The 13375-nt window shown below is 51.3% G+C and overlaps 1 protein-coding gene across 2 annotated transcripts in view; it reads left to right on the top strand.

The window, feature by feature from the left end:
* The first annotated feature begins 5165 nt into the window (after nucleotides 1–5165).
* The window catches only part of Ripor3 (RIPOR family member 3), a 67152-nt gene continuing 58942 nt past the window's right edge, over nucleotides 5166–13375 (top strand). The window contains exon 1 of one of the 2 annotated variants that reach the window (XM_075963146.1): nucleotides 5166–5655. The gene's annotated coding sequence lies outside the window, so the exon portion shown is untranslated. The remainder of the gene's footprint in view (nucleotides 5656–13375) is intronic. The other variant, XM_075963147.1, reaches the window with a different exon arrangement.

Below are 13375 nucleotides of genomic sequence, written 5' to 3'. Positions count from 1 at the left end.
GCAGAGAGGATAAATAGGAGAAATCTAGGCTCAAGAAGAAAAAGAAAGAATAATGAGAAGGAGGAGAGAATGAGGGAGCCACCAGACAGCAGACACAGAAGCAGTGAAAGTAAGGTATACAGAAGGGAAAAAAGGGAAAAAGCTTGGAGCCAAAAGGTAAATGAAGAGGAACAGCTAGGCTGAGTATTCGAAACTAGTAAGTCTCCACGTCATGATTTGGAGCTGGTTGGTGGCCCCAAAGAAAAGGCCGGTACTAAAACAAAACAAAACAAAACAACAAAAACAACAAACAAAAACCCAACTATTTTAGCTGGGCATGGGGTGCATGCTTTTAATCCCAGCACTTGGGAGGCAGAGGCAGGTTGATCTCTGTGAGTTTGAGGAGGCCAGCCTGGTCTACAGAGTGAGTTCTAGGACTATGTAGACACCCTGTGCCATGAAATAATCCTTCTGTACCCTGTGAAAATGTGTTGCTCTCATTGTCAATAAAAAGCTCATTGGCTGCCGGGCGGTGGTGGCGCACGCCTTTAATCCCAGCACTCGGGAGGCAGAGGCAGGCGGATCTCTGTGAGTTCGAGACCAGCCTGGTCTACAGAGCTAGTTCCAGGACAGGCTCCAAAGCCACAGAGAAACCCTGTCTCGAAAACCAAAAAAAAAAAAAAAAAAGCTCATTGGCTGAGAGCTAGGCTGGACTTTTGGGGCAAAGAGAATGCTGGGAAGAGGAAGGGTGGAGTCTGAGCAGTCTGGAGCCAGACAGGGAAAAAGCAACATAGGAGTTCACAGATGAGGTAAACGAGCCTCAGGGCAGCACCTCAATGAATAGAAATGGGTTAAGTTGTAAGAGCCAGCTAGAGACAAGCCTAAGCTATTGGCCAAACATTTATAATTAATAATAAGTTCTGTGTGGTTATTTGGGAGCAGCCTATGGGACAGAGCTAACTGGTGGTCCTGTTGAAAAACTTCACCTTCAACCCTGTCTCAAAAAAAAAAAGTTTCCCTCTACTGTGGACTATTAAAGGTCTTTTGTAATGTTGAGGGTGTGGTTAGTGAGAGCCCTTGTCTAGCGTGTGCAAGACTCTAGGTTCATCTCCAGCACTGCAAAATAAGTACGGAAATATTTAAAATATTCTAGGGCAGGCATGATAATGTATTCCAAAATCACAGCACTTGAAGCCTAAGGTAGGAGAATCTCTCCAAGTTTGAGGCTAGCCTGGGCTATATAGTGAATTCAAGGTCAACCCGGGTTACACAGCCAGTCAAAAAATAGCTGGGGGTGGGAGTCCCAATGTTTAAATGATCATTTGTTCTGTTTGGGCCTCATTTAGCCATTTAGCCCAGGCTGGCCTTAAACTCACTATGTAGCCCAGGCTGGTCTTGAACTCTTCCTATCTTTGTCTCCCAGGTGCAGGGGCCACCATTCCCCGTGAGCTTTTCATTTTTATTTCTAGGTGGCCGTTGTGTGTGGAGGGCTCTGCATAGATGTCTCATTGTCCCCTCATGGTCCACTTTCACCACTGTGTGACACTCAGCACAGCTGAGGGATAAATTAACACATTGTCACTACCTGAACTCCATGTGTCCTTCAGGTTACGTTCATTTTCCCTTATCAGGTGGATCCATTTTTAAACTTTAAAATATTATAAAAGGGGGCCCATAAGATAGCTCAGTGGATAAAGGTACTCACTACCAAGCCCAGTGTGACTTGAGTTCAATCCCTGTGGCCCACAAGAACCCACCCTGACTTCTGAATGCACACGACGACACTTATACACATACACACATTCATGCATGCACGTGCTCGCACGCACACACATGTACAATAAATGAACACAAGTACAAAGGGGTCAGGTTTATGGAAAATATCATCTCTGGCCCACTTGACTCCTCCTAGATTCTGTGAGTGCAGGGACCTGAGCCTGGGGCTGCTGTTTCTACAGGAAGAGAAATAAGCTAGTCTCATAGAGGCGTGAAAGCCAGGCCTATTCCTGGGAGATTCCAGGCCCATTGGGATTGAAAGAGGTTTGCCTGAGGAGAAAGTGCTTCTGTCTCTAGGAGACCCAGAGCTGCTGAGTGCTCAGTCTACAGGACACCACCATGTCACATGACATTTATGTCAGCATGGCCCCATCCTGGTAGGACTCCCCCACAGGAAACACCCTGCCTTCTGGTGATGCTGGGAACCAGAGGACAGAGTCGGGGCTGGCACTGGGGAGCCTGCCTGTCTTTTGTCTTCTATGGTGAGTGCCCTGCAGGGCTCCTACCATCAGCAGGTATTTGCCCAGTGCAGAATGGGACAGTGCCCCCTGGAGGAGTCCGGTGATATCACAGAACAAGCTCAGCAAGGGTCAGGAGCATTGGGGCAGTAAATGAGACAGGAAAGGGGTGTCACACCGAAATCGACTGTCTCCAGGGCCTTGTGACCTCTGATCTTGCACTCATTCCTTCAAATGGTTTATGAGCTTGAGAAGATAGCATTACTGAAACTGAGCTACGGCCCAGCACAGAACCCTGTGGTTGAGGAGGTACCCTTGGACACTCAGTTACTTGGGGTGATTAATTGCTGTCCAGCCTGGAGGGCTGTCAGTCTGTGGTGGCTCACTGTTACTCACGTTCCTGAATACCCTCTCAGTGTGACTCAAGCTGGAGTTCACAGAATTCAAAGGTGAAGTTTGAGCCTAAGGCTTGCCTTGACTTTTTTTTTTAATTTTTTAATATTTATTTATTTATTGTTTTGTTTTTCGAGACAGGGTTTCTCTGTGTCTTTGGAGCCTGTCCTGGAACTAGCTCTGTAGACCAGGCTGGTCTCGAACTCACAGAGATCCGCCTGCCTCTGCCTCCCGAGTGCTGGGATTAAAGGTGTGCGCTACCATCGCCCAGCTTGACTTTTGTTTTTTCTTTGTTTGTTTTTCCAGACAAGTTTTCTCTGTGTAACCATTCTAGCTGTCCTGGAACTAGCCTCGAACTCACAGAGATCCATCTACCTCTGCCTCCCAAATACTGAGATTAAAGGTGTGTGCCACCACCACCCGGCTGACTTTTTTTTTAAGGTTTATTTATTTTATGTGTATGGGTATTTGCCTGCATGTTTATATGTGCACCAAGAGGAAGCATTTCAGCTTGGTTTACAGCCATTCAGGACTTCTTTCTGGCTTTATATATTTCTTTTAACCATATGTCATTTCATTAGCATGTTAGGGGGCATGCTCTACAGTCAAAATTATATTGGCTGGGTACCAGAATACACAATGTAGTCCAACTTCTTGGGAGTCTCACTTGAGGCCAAGAGTTCAAGACCAGCTTGGACAATATCTAAAGACTTTAGTCTTTATTTTCTTTTTGAATCAGGGTCTCATGTAGCCCAGGCTGGCCTCAGCTTGCTAAGTAGCTAAAGATGTCCTTGAACTTCGGAGCCTCTTGCCCCCGCCTCCCAAATGCTGGAATTACAGATGCCCACCACCATCCCTGGATTTTCTATTTTAGAGACAGGGTCTTGTGTAGCTCAGGTTGGTCTTGAATTCCTGGTCTTCCTGCCCGAGCGTCTTGAGTGCTGGGATTAGATATGTGAGTTTCTACTCCTGGCTTGAGACCCCTGCGCTAAAAACATAAAACGGAGTCAGGTCTTGGTACTGTAATCCCTTAATTCCAGACATCTACCACTCTGGAGGCTGAGGCAGAAGGACAAGTTCTAGGCCTGCCTGAATTACAGAGTGAACTTGAGGTTGAAGATTGTCTGAGCAACCAGGACAGATCCTTTCCCCTACAGTGAAAAGAAGACTGGGGTGCAGCTCACTGGGACAGTATTCGCCTGTCGTGTGGGAGGCCCACACACTGCAAAAGGTGACCTAATCAATTGACTAAGTCAATTAAATCAAGCAACTTAAAAACCATTGTTCTGTTCCCATTGTGTGTGCATCCACATCCGTGTTTACACGTGTGCACGTGTGAGGGGGGAACGAGGACAAGTGTCCTTCCTCAACGAGGACAGGTGCCATCCAGTGGCCTGGAGCTGCCATGTAGGCTGGGCTGGGCTGGCCATAGCCATGATTACTGCCATCTCTCCCAGGGCAGTATTCCAGGAGGTCACTAATATGACCTCGGGGGACTTCAGGTCCTAGAGTGTGCAAGACCAGCTCTCTCCCCTCAGAGCTCCTTTCTCAGCCCATCCTGGGGCCTTCCCACTCAGTAGTGTGTCTCAGAGGCTGGCGGCTCTGGCTTTTTTGTGTAGCTGTTATTGCTTGAGATAAGGTCTTGTCATGTAGTCCAGGCTAGCCTCTCACTTACCACCTCCTAACTTCAGCCTCCTGAATGCTGGGATTACACGCACAGGCCACAGCACCCAACTAGTGGTTGCCTACTGCCCCGTAGTCCAACCTCGCTTCCATTTTATTCAACTATTACATAATGGCTAGGTAAGTGCTCTCCATTTCCTATACCAACCAGTTTACAGTATATGTGTGTGTACATGTGTATGTGTATATGCATATGTGTATATGCATGTGTATACTGTATGTGCATGTACATGTGTGGGCCGTGTAGTATATGTATGTGCACGTGCACATTTGCATGTGTGTGTACATGCATGTGTGCATATATGCATGTGTGTACATGTGTGTGCACATGTACACGTGTATGTATGTATATGTATGTATGTGTGTGTGTGTGTGTTCTGCTATTTGGAGATGATCATTCCTGTTGTTCAAAGTTCCTGCCAAGTTGAGCATGATCGTTGACTCGAGTCTGTCGTCCTTGGCTACACAGTGAATTTGAGGCCAGCCTGGGCTACTTGAGGCCTTGTCTCAAAAAAATAAAAAATTAAAAAACCGGTATCGCTGGCTGCCAAGCCTGACAACTTGAGTTGGCTCCTGGAACCCATGTGGTAGAATGAGAGGGCTGGCTCCCCCAAGTGTGTCCTGGCATGTGCTCTCTCCCCACAAGTGTGTGAGCCGAGTGAGTGAATGAATGACAAGACAAAAAAACCCAACCGGGTCTGCAGAAGCTGGGACCCTCCCTCTGGATCCCCAACCGCAAAGCGTGGTGCAGAGGGGGAGGCCCTGCTGGGAAACCAGGTCAGCTCAGCCGGGTCCCTGGCAAGGAGGAAAGGGGCTAGGGCCCGGAAGGAGGTAAATGGCAGAAGCTGGAGGGAGGGATTCCAACCCTGCCTGTGAGTGATTAGCTGTAGCCCCGTGCAGCGCAGTAAACGGAAACTTCCAGGCATCCCCTCGGTTCCCTCCCAGCCCAGACAAGCATCGGACCCCGGCATAATTAGTTTGAGTCTTCGGGGGCCAGAGCCTTGCACGGACTTGGAATCAGCCGATATGGGAGTAGGAGGTGGCCTCCTGCAGCTACGGCAGGGGAGTGTCCGCGCAGCGCGGTGACACGACGGGCCAGCGCGGCATCCGGGGGCGCAGGGCCGGGGCTGGAGGCTTCCGGGAACCCCGGTCCCTCGGCCGCTGCACCCTGACACCCACCAGATAAGCTCTATCGCAGTGGCCAGAGCTGGGGACAGCCGGATACAGGGGCCACCGAGTGCATTCCCAGAAACAGCACTCGTGGTGGCCAGCGGGCTGCAGGGAGCTCCGCCCGCCCGCGGACGGTGACAGCCAGCCGGCGCCGGACCGCGGGGTTCGGTCCGGGAGATCAAGACCCGCTCCACGGGTGAGTGTCACTGCGGTCCCCAGCAGGCTGGCACGTGCAGGTGGAGAGGGGAGGGGCCGCTTCCTCGCACTTACCTTGAGCAGCAGGGCCAGGAGAAGGAGTCTGGAAGGGAGCCGAGAGAACTTTGCTGTGTAGCCTTGGGCAAATTCTTTTCCTCTCTGGGCCTCTGTGTGTCCCTGTCCGTCTCTAAAGAGAGTGGTTATCCGGAAAATCCTTAAGGGGCTCTTGCATGACACTATGTCTCAGACATAGTGCTGGGCACTTTTGAAGCGGATTGGTACAAGGAAAATTTAGGGGATACTGGGGGTTCCCCCTTGTAAAGATTATGATCCCCTCCCCTCGCGTGCAAAGGCTCAGAGATGAAGTGACTTGTCCAGGTCACAAAACCCATCAGTGCCATTGACAAGCCACGGAGCCGGGTCTTTATACCAGGTGTGGGATGAGGGGAGGAAGTGTGGATGGAGTGGACTAGACTGGATATCTATTGCCTTAGGAAGGAGCAGAGGAGGCAAGCATCAGTTCTTCAAGCCACTTTCAGCTGTCAGCAAGGCGGTGGTTGTACTGGCTGGGAGGACAGTGCCCATTGCTGCTGCCTAACCTTGCTGTCCAGGGGGTCCCCAGAGACTTGAGAGAAAAAGGGCTGCCGTCGGGGGGAGGGGGGAGGGTTAGAAAGAGCTGGGGGTGGGGAGTGTGGTTCATGCCTTGACTAGGTTTTGTTCCAATTTTATTTTGCCTTTTCAAAAATCTGTTTTAAATCATCCTGGGCCCCCGCGCGGCTCCTCTGGACAAAACAGAATTGTGAAACACACCAGCACTTTCCACACGCCTCCCCTGGGGGGAATCTAGTATTAATACCATGGCAGGCTATTTGCATACCCGTCTCTGCTGCTGCGGCTGGCAGTGGGCTGGGAGCGGGTGGTAGACAAAGTTAGTTTGGGCGCTAGGAAGGAGGCTCAGTTACGTTCCAGGGCCAGGAAGTCCTCGGCAGCCTGGCTAGGCAGGTGGGAAGCCCCCAGGGCCAGGCTCCCAGCCAGAGGTGAAGGTCTACACCCAGATGTGGCCTGTCTTACTTCCTTTGGAATGTTCCACTGGGCAACAACCCTGGGGTGGACCCACACCTCCTTCCCTTTCTGGGCGGCCTTAGAAACCCCTGCATTGAGGGTAAGTGGAGGCTTGTGCTGTGGGCCCAGAAACTCTGTCATTCCTAGGGAACCTGGTTTTTGTTGTTGTTATTGTTGTTGTTGTTGAGATGAGATTTCTCTGTTGCTTTGGTGCCTGTCCTGGAACTAGCTCTTGTAGACCAGGCTGGCCTCGAACTCACAGAGATCCACCCGCCTCTGCCTCCTGAGTGCTGGGATTAAAGGCGTGCGCCCCTACTGCCTGGCTGGGAACCTGGTTTTTGTGACTTTAACAAATGCTTCTCTTAGCCTCCGTTTCCTCATCTGCACAACAATGGGTTTATTTGAGGAAATTTCTCATTTCTGTAAACTGGATTCTGGGAGTCTGGGCAGGAGCATTCCCAGGATAAGGATACTGTAGGTCAGGACAGGGCACTTGTCTAGGATGTACTAGGCCCTGGGTTGGGTCTCCTCTCCAACCTGTGAGGGTGGGGCGGGGTGTGGGAGGCAGGCGGGGATGGGGCTTGGAGAGTACTTCCTGTCCATTGCGTCTGGGGATGAAGATGTGTCAGGAGAGCATCAGGGCAGCGGGAGGGTGGGGTGCCAGGAATGCTGGTGGGCTTGCAGACGTGGTTGCTGTCCCATCTGCTGCAGGCTTGGAGGCTTGAGCTACAGGTTTGGAAGCTTGAGCTGCAGGCTTGGAGGCTTAAGTCCTCAGGGCTGAACAGCATGGGGAGTGGGGGAGATGGACAAGGTTGATGTGGCTGCCTGGGCTCCTGCCTAGCGATTTCACCTGGAGGTCTCAGAGCTTCTGCTGTGTGTGGCTTCCAGAGATGGAGCTATGCCTCCAGTTGTGAAGGCAAGTTTACTGTGTGGTTCCCGCACAGGGGCGGGGAAGCCTTGCTGAGAAAGCCCACTGTCAGATTCTTAGGAATTGGGTGAGAACTACTTGCTAAACCCAGAATTATGTAAACGCGCCACAAATTCCGTTTAAACCAGGTAACAAGTACACATAGCTCTCACTTGTCTTTCCCACTAGTGGTGGTGGGGACAGAGTCTGGGCCTTGCACACAACAGACAAGTGCCAGCTCTTGGTGTTGTGAGATGGTCTTACCAAGAAGCCTAGAAGGGCCTCAGACTCACAATCCACCAGCTGGGATTACAGGCACACCTGTCACATGTCACTATGCCCAGTTTATGAAGTGCTGGGGTTTGAACCCAGGGCTTTGAGTATATTAGGCAAGAACTCTGTCAACTGAGTTACATTCCTGGCCCCCCCTCACCCTTTTTTTATTTTACGCATATGAGAGTTTTGCCTGTAGGTATGTTATATGCACCACATGCACGCCTGGTGTGGCGCTGGATCCCCTGTAACTGAAGTTACAGACAGTGTGATCCTCCATGTGGGTGCTGGGAATTGAACTCTGATCCTCTGGAAAAGCAGCCGGTGCCCTTAACAGTCCCTTAACAATCCTCTCTCTGGCTCCGCAGCCAGCATCTTTGTGCTAGGAACAAAGCCAGGGTTTCAGCAGTGCTCAGTGTGTCGTCCACCACTGAGCCATGTCCCTCGGAACTCACCGTGTCAGTTCCAAGCCTCTAAGCTGCGTCCTGTCGCGTCTGAATGGCAGGAACACAGAAGGCGGCAGGTCACTGCACAGCCCTTCCCAATCCCACATTCAGCGATTTCATCTCTGAAGTCTGAAATGGGCTTTGGTGGGAAATTGCCCAAAGGCCCAACCTGGCTTTGTTATTCTGTCTGCTGTTGGGTTTGAGAAAGTGACTGGTTAAGGACTTCACAGTCCCCCGCCTCTGCCTTCTCTCTGCCAGTCACACAGGAAAGGGGCTGCCTACACTTGGTGACCCAGTGAGTTCCCTCACAGGCGCAAGCACTGAGGTACAAGGACTGCCCACCAGTATTCCCGGAAAGCCATACTCTTTCACCCACTGTCGATGCACAAGTCAGAATAAAAAACGCCAGAGAGGTTCTGTGCAGATGAACCGATCATTTGAGATCTTCAGAAAAGTCGTGTGTGACGCCCCTGCTTCAGCCTCCTGAGGGCTGGGACAGAGCATGCCTTGTCAGGCTTGGCTTGTGTTATTATCATTCTTATTTATTTTTTAAAATATGCTGTTTTGTTTTGTTTGAGACAGGGTTTCTCTGTGTAGCCCTGGCTGTCCTGGAACTCACTCTGTAGGCCAGCCTGGCCTCGAACTCAGAGATCCAGTTACCTCTGTCACCCGTGTGCTGGGATTAAAGGCATGCATCATCACCCCGGCCATTAAATAAGCATTTATTTCTATTTCGTGTGTCTGCCTGCTTTCCCTGCATGTATGTCTGTGTATCACATGTGTGCAGTGTTCAAGGAGGCCAGGAGAAGGCCTTGGGGGGCTTGAGTCTCTGGAAGCGGAGTTATAGATGGTTGTGAGCTATCATGTGGGTGCTGGGAACTGAAGCTGGGTCCTCTGCAAGAGCAGCCAGTGCTCTTAAACACTGAGCATCTCTCCATTCCCCGTAAAATTTATTTTTATTCTTAAAAATGTACGACATACATTCTTGATAGCCAACCATTGATGCGTGTGTGCGTGCGTGCGTGCGTGTGTGTGTGTGTGTGTGTGTGTGTGTGTGCGCGCGCGTGCATAGGTTAGTTGAGAACACAGAGTCCTGGGAGCTGGTTGATTAGCCTTTGACCCACGCCACTGGCTCCCTGATGTACATACCACTGCCCAGGGGCTCAGAGATCTTATCGCTGACAGGCCTCCACCTTCCAGGAGTTTCAAACCCAAACCCTCTGCTTCTCTCTTTTACTGGAGACAAACAACCAAACCTGCAGGCCTCTCTGGCTCTAGCCCTGGGGTGAGAGCAAGGAGAACCAGCCCCGGGAAAGGAAGGGCATCAGGCTCCTGCCTCCAGGGTCATCAGAGTAGGGACCTGCACTTCAAAGTTCACTGCACTCTTGCGTTTTGCGTCTAGGCTTCTGCACCTGTGGTCCCTGCATCTTTGGTGCTGCACGCTCTGCTTCCAAGGCACATCCAGAGTAGGTTTCCTCAGTGGCAGCTTCTGGTTAATTCTGTGCCATTTCAGGTCTTGATCTTGCCAGCCTCTATTTTCCCGTGCATTGAATGACGGTGTTAATAGAAACAATGTCTTGGAGCAATTCAAAGGAACAGCTAAGCCAGCCCTATGGAGGAGTTAAGACAGTGTTCTATTTTTAGAAACCCTAGGAGCCAGGTGGGCCCTTTCCAGCCGCCCCAGAGCCGGCCAGAGCAAGGAAAATCTTTCTCACGCCCAAGTCCCGCCTCTCCTCCTTTGTCAGGCCAAGGAGGAGGCCCAGGTGGGGGCGTTAACTACGCTGGCTGCTTTGCTGTGATAGTGGAGCAGAGCTAGGCACAAGGTGATTTGAAAAGGCTGTAAGGTGTGTCATGCTTTATTATTTGGTGCGGTAGGAAGTGTTCAGAGGGGGCGTGTGACTGTCTGGGCGGGATGCAGCTCAGGGGCAGAGCACTTGCCGAGCCTGTGTGGGCTCTGGATTCCATCCCCAGCACCACAGGCTGGATTGCACGCATGAGCGCTCCCTGAGACCGGTCCACCCATGTTATTCCACACCTCTTCCTTTTGCTCGACCCGTGTATCCTGGATGCTTTTCACATCAAGATTTGAACATTCCGGCCTGGTGAGATGGCTCAGTGGGTAAAGGTGCTTGCCACCAAACCTCACGCGGTAGAAGAGAACTGACTCCCACGAGTTGTCCTGTGGTTTCTGCACCTCTATTTCTGTGTAGATGTGCACGCGTGTGAACACACACATTCCACCTGTCGTCAAACAGTTTGACAAACACTCTCTAACCAGGTCCCATACTTTTTGGACACACTTATACCGAGCCCAGCAGCTTCGACTTTCCAGTAAAAATACGGAACTATGGTGGTGCTGTTCTCAACAGCGACCCAGAAACCCATGGCTTCTGGTCACCTCCACTGTCCCAGCAAAGCCACATCCTCTGTTTGTACCTACTTCTTCCCAGCCTGGCTCCCCGTCACTCAGAACACAAGGCCTGAAGGATCCACACCCTTCTAAGGCCAGGTCAGCATACCCTCTCCATGCCTGCCTCTCTCAGCCAGGCCAGGGACGGCTCTGCCCCAGGACCCAGCATCGCTTCTCCTCTGGTGAAGCCCATTTCCTGGACCCTCCAGGTCTTGCACAATTGCCACTTCTCAGACTAGGCTTGGTCTTAGGTAATTGTCTCGATGCAGGAGGGTTTGAGTTCCGTCCTCCTCAAAACCAACTAACAATACCTGCTTATTTCAGATAAAGCCAAGGCAACCTGAGTATGAGCTCAGATTCCGTAGTGGCTGCAACTGCCAGTGTGTTGTCCCTGAGGGTCCTCTGCTTTCACTGACCATATGTCCTGGGTCTTTGTCTTATGGCTGCTCCCAGAGGGATGGGACCCTGGCAGCTAAATGGCCAGGTGACCTGTCAGGATAGAGACTCAGGACCCAATGGCACCAGCCTCTGGGGACGCTGTGGGAACAGGACATATATTTGCTCTGTGATAGGCACTGGCCGCGTATCCCACACTCGGAGGCTTACTTTTCCTTTGGATCCTAAAACCAGAGCCTTTAAGAGTTTGCGCAGAGGGGAGACTGAGGCACAGTCAGTGACAGTCATACGGCTTGTAGGTGACAGAATATGTGTGCATCCAGCTCCTCTGGTTCTCCCCACCCTGAGTTCATGCCACTCGTGACTGTATCGAGCAGCTTAGCGTCATTAAGTCCTCAGTCATACATCTGGGACTCAGATCCTGAGTGCTGTGTGTCTCTGAGCAGATTACTTCCCATCTCTGTTCTCTTTAAAAGTCATTGTTATTATTTTATTATGGGGATGTGGTATGTGTATATGGGCACATGCATGATATGACGTACGTGTGGAGGGCAGAGGACAGCTTTGTGTTGTTAGTTCTCTCCTTCCACCTTTATGCGGGTTCCAGGGATTGAACTCAGCTCTCCAAGGTGTGCCTGCAAAATTCAGAAAAGGGCATCAGAGGCCCCGGAACTGGAGATACAATGGTTGTAAGGCACCGTATGGCTGCTGAGAATCGAACCCAGGTCCCCCGCAAGAGCAACAAGTGCTCTTCGGTGGCTGAGCCATCTCTCTAGCTCCCGGAAGTGAATTTCAACAGATCTGAGGTGGAAATAGCTCTCTTCTGGAAGTCCGATCCTTTGGTTTTTGTTTTGAGACAGAATCTTGCCAGGGTCCAGTTATACTTAGCAGAAGTTCAAAGCAGGAAAAACGTGGGTTTAGCTGGGGAGGGGCCTCAGTCAGTAGAGCACTTGCCTTGAATGCAAGGAGCCCTGGGTTCTGCATAAACCTGGTTTGATGGCACACAGCTGTGATCCCAGCACTCGGGAGGCAGAGGCAGAGGCAGAGGCAGAGGCAGAGGCAGGTGGATCTCTGTGAGTTCAAGGCCAACCTGGTCTACAGAGCAAGTTCCAGGACAGTTAAGGCTGTGCAGAGAAACCCTGTCAAGAAAAACAAAGAAACCAGCAAAGGTCAAAGTCATCCTTGATTTATAGAGAACCTGTCAGCACCCTGCACACACACACACACACACACACACACACACACACACACACACACAATATACTAGTCCTGCAGACTAGCCATGAAACAGACTGCTGCTGATGAGTGGGCCAACCGCTGATGAAGGGGTCCCACAGATTGTTTGACTTTCTGGAAGCTAGGAAGAAACCCATGGCCTTGCCAGGCCGTCAGGGACTGTGGAGAACATGTGTGATTTCTGTCACCCTAGGCGGAGGCCCTGGCTGCCTGCACTAGCATCATCTGCTCCCCAGGCTGGCTGAACATAGGACAATGATGCTGAGGGTTTCTGTTCAGGTTCCAGAGCATTCCTGGCAGAGGAGGGGAACACTTGGCAACACAGAACGCCTGGGAGATGGTTCCAAGTAGGCACCAGACTTTAGCACCCAAGCAGTTAGCCAGGAAGGAGCCTTGCACAAGGCTCTGGGCCCCTTGGTCCTCAGTGTGTATTGAAGGAATGCTAAGAGTCCCTGGGGTGAGGAAGGACCTGAGTGTGCATGGGCAGAGGCAGCGTCCTTCCTGAACACCTGCTTTGGGGTTAGCTCATGCCCTTTTCCTCCTCTTTTCACAGGAGTCCTCCCCCAGGGCCCAGTGTCCTCTTCCTTACCTGTCACCAACTTAGACCCTCATATCTGGAGAGCAAGACCCTGAGATGTGAGGTCAGAGTTGCTGATTTCAGCTCTGACAATCTCCTCTAAAGCCCTAGCCTGTATGTCCTCATCCAAAAACCTGGAAACTGTTAATTACACCAGAGACAACTCACAGGAAGGTCTGGGAGCCTCAGTCTAAGACACGGGGAGCACAAGAAATCCAAACTAGTGCCGGAAAATGTCCAGCTTGTCGGAATGTCTGGACGACGGGAACCTGCAGGCTGCAGGAAGCAGAGCGGGAGGAGATTGCGGGCTCTGTAATCTTGGCCAAATCCTCTCGCTCTGCTGGGCGTTCTGGGATACCAGGCGACTGACAGCACAGAGCTCCCGGGCGAGCATGAGATCAAATGAGGCAGAAA

This window comes from Microtus pennsylvanicus, chromosome 2 (assembly GCF_037038515.1).
Source record: "Microtus pennsylvanicus isolate mMicPen1 chromosome 2, mMicPen1.hap1, whole genome shotgun sequence".
Classification (NCBI taxonomy): Eukaryota; Metazoa; Chordata; class Mammalia; order Rodentia; family Cricetidae; genus Microtus; species Microtus pennsylvanicus.
This window is presented reverse-complemented; position numbering and strand designations above follow the sequence as displayed.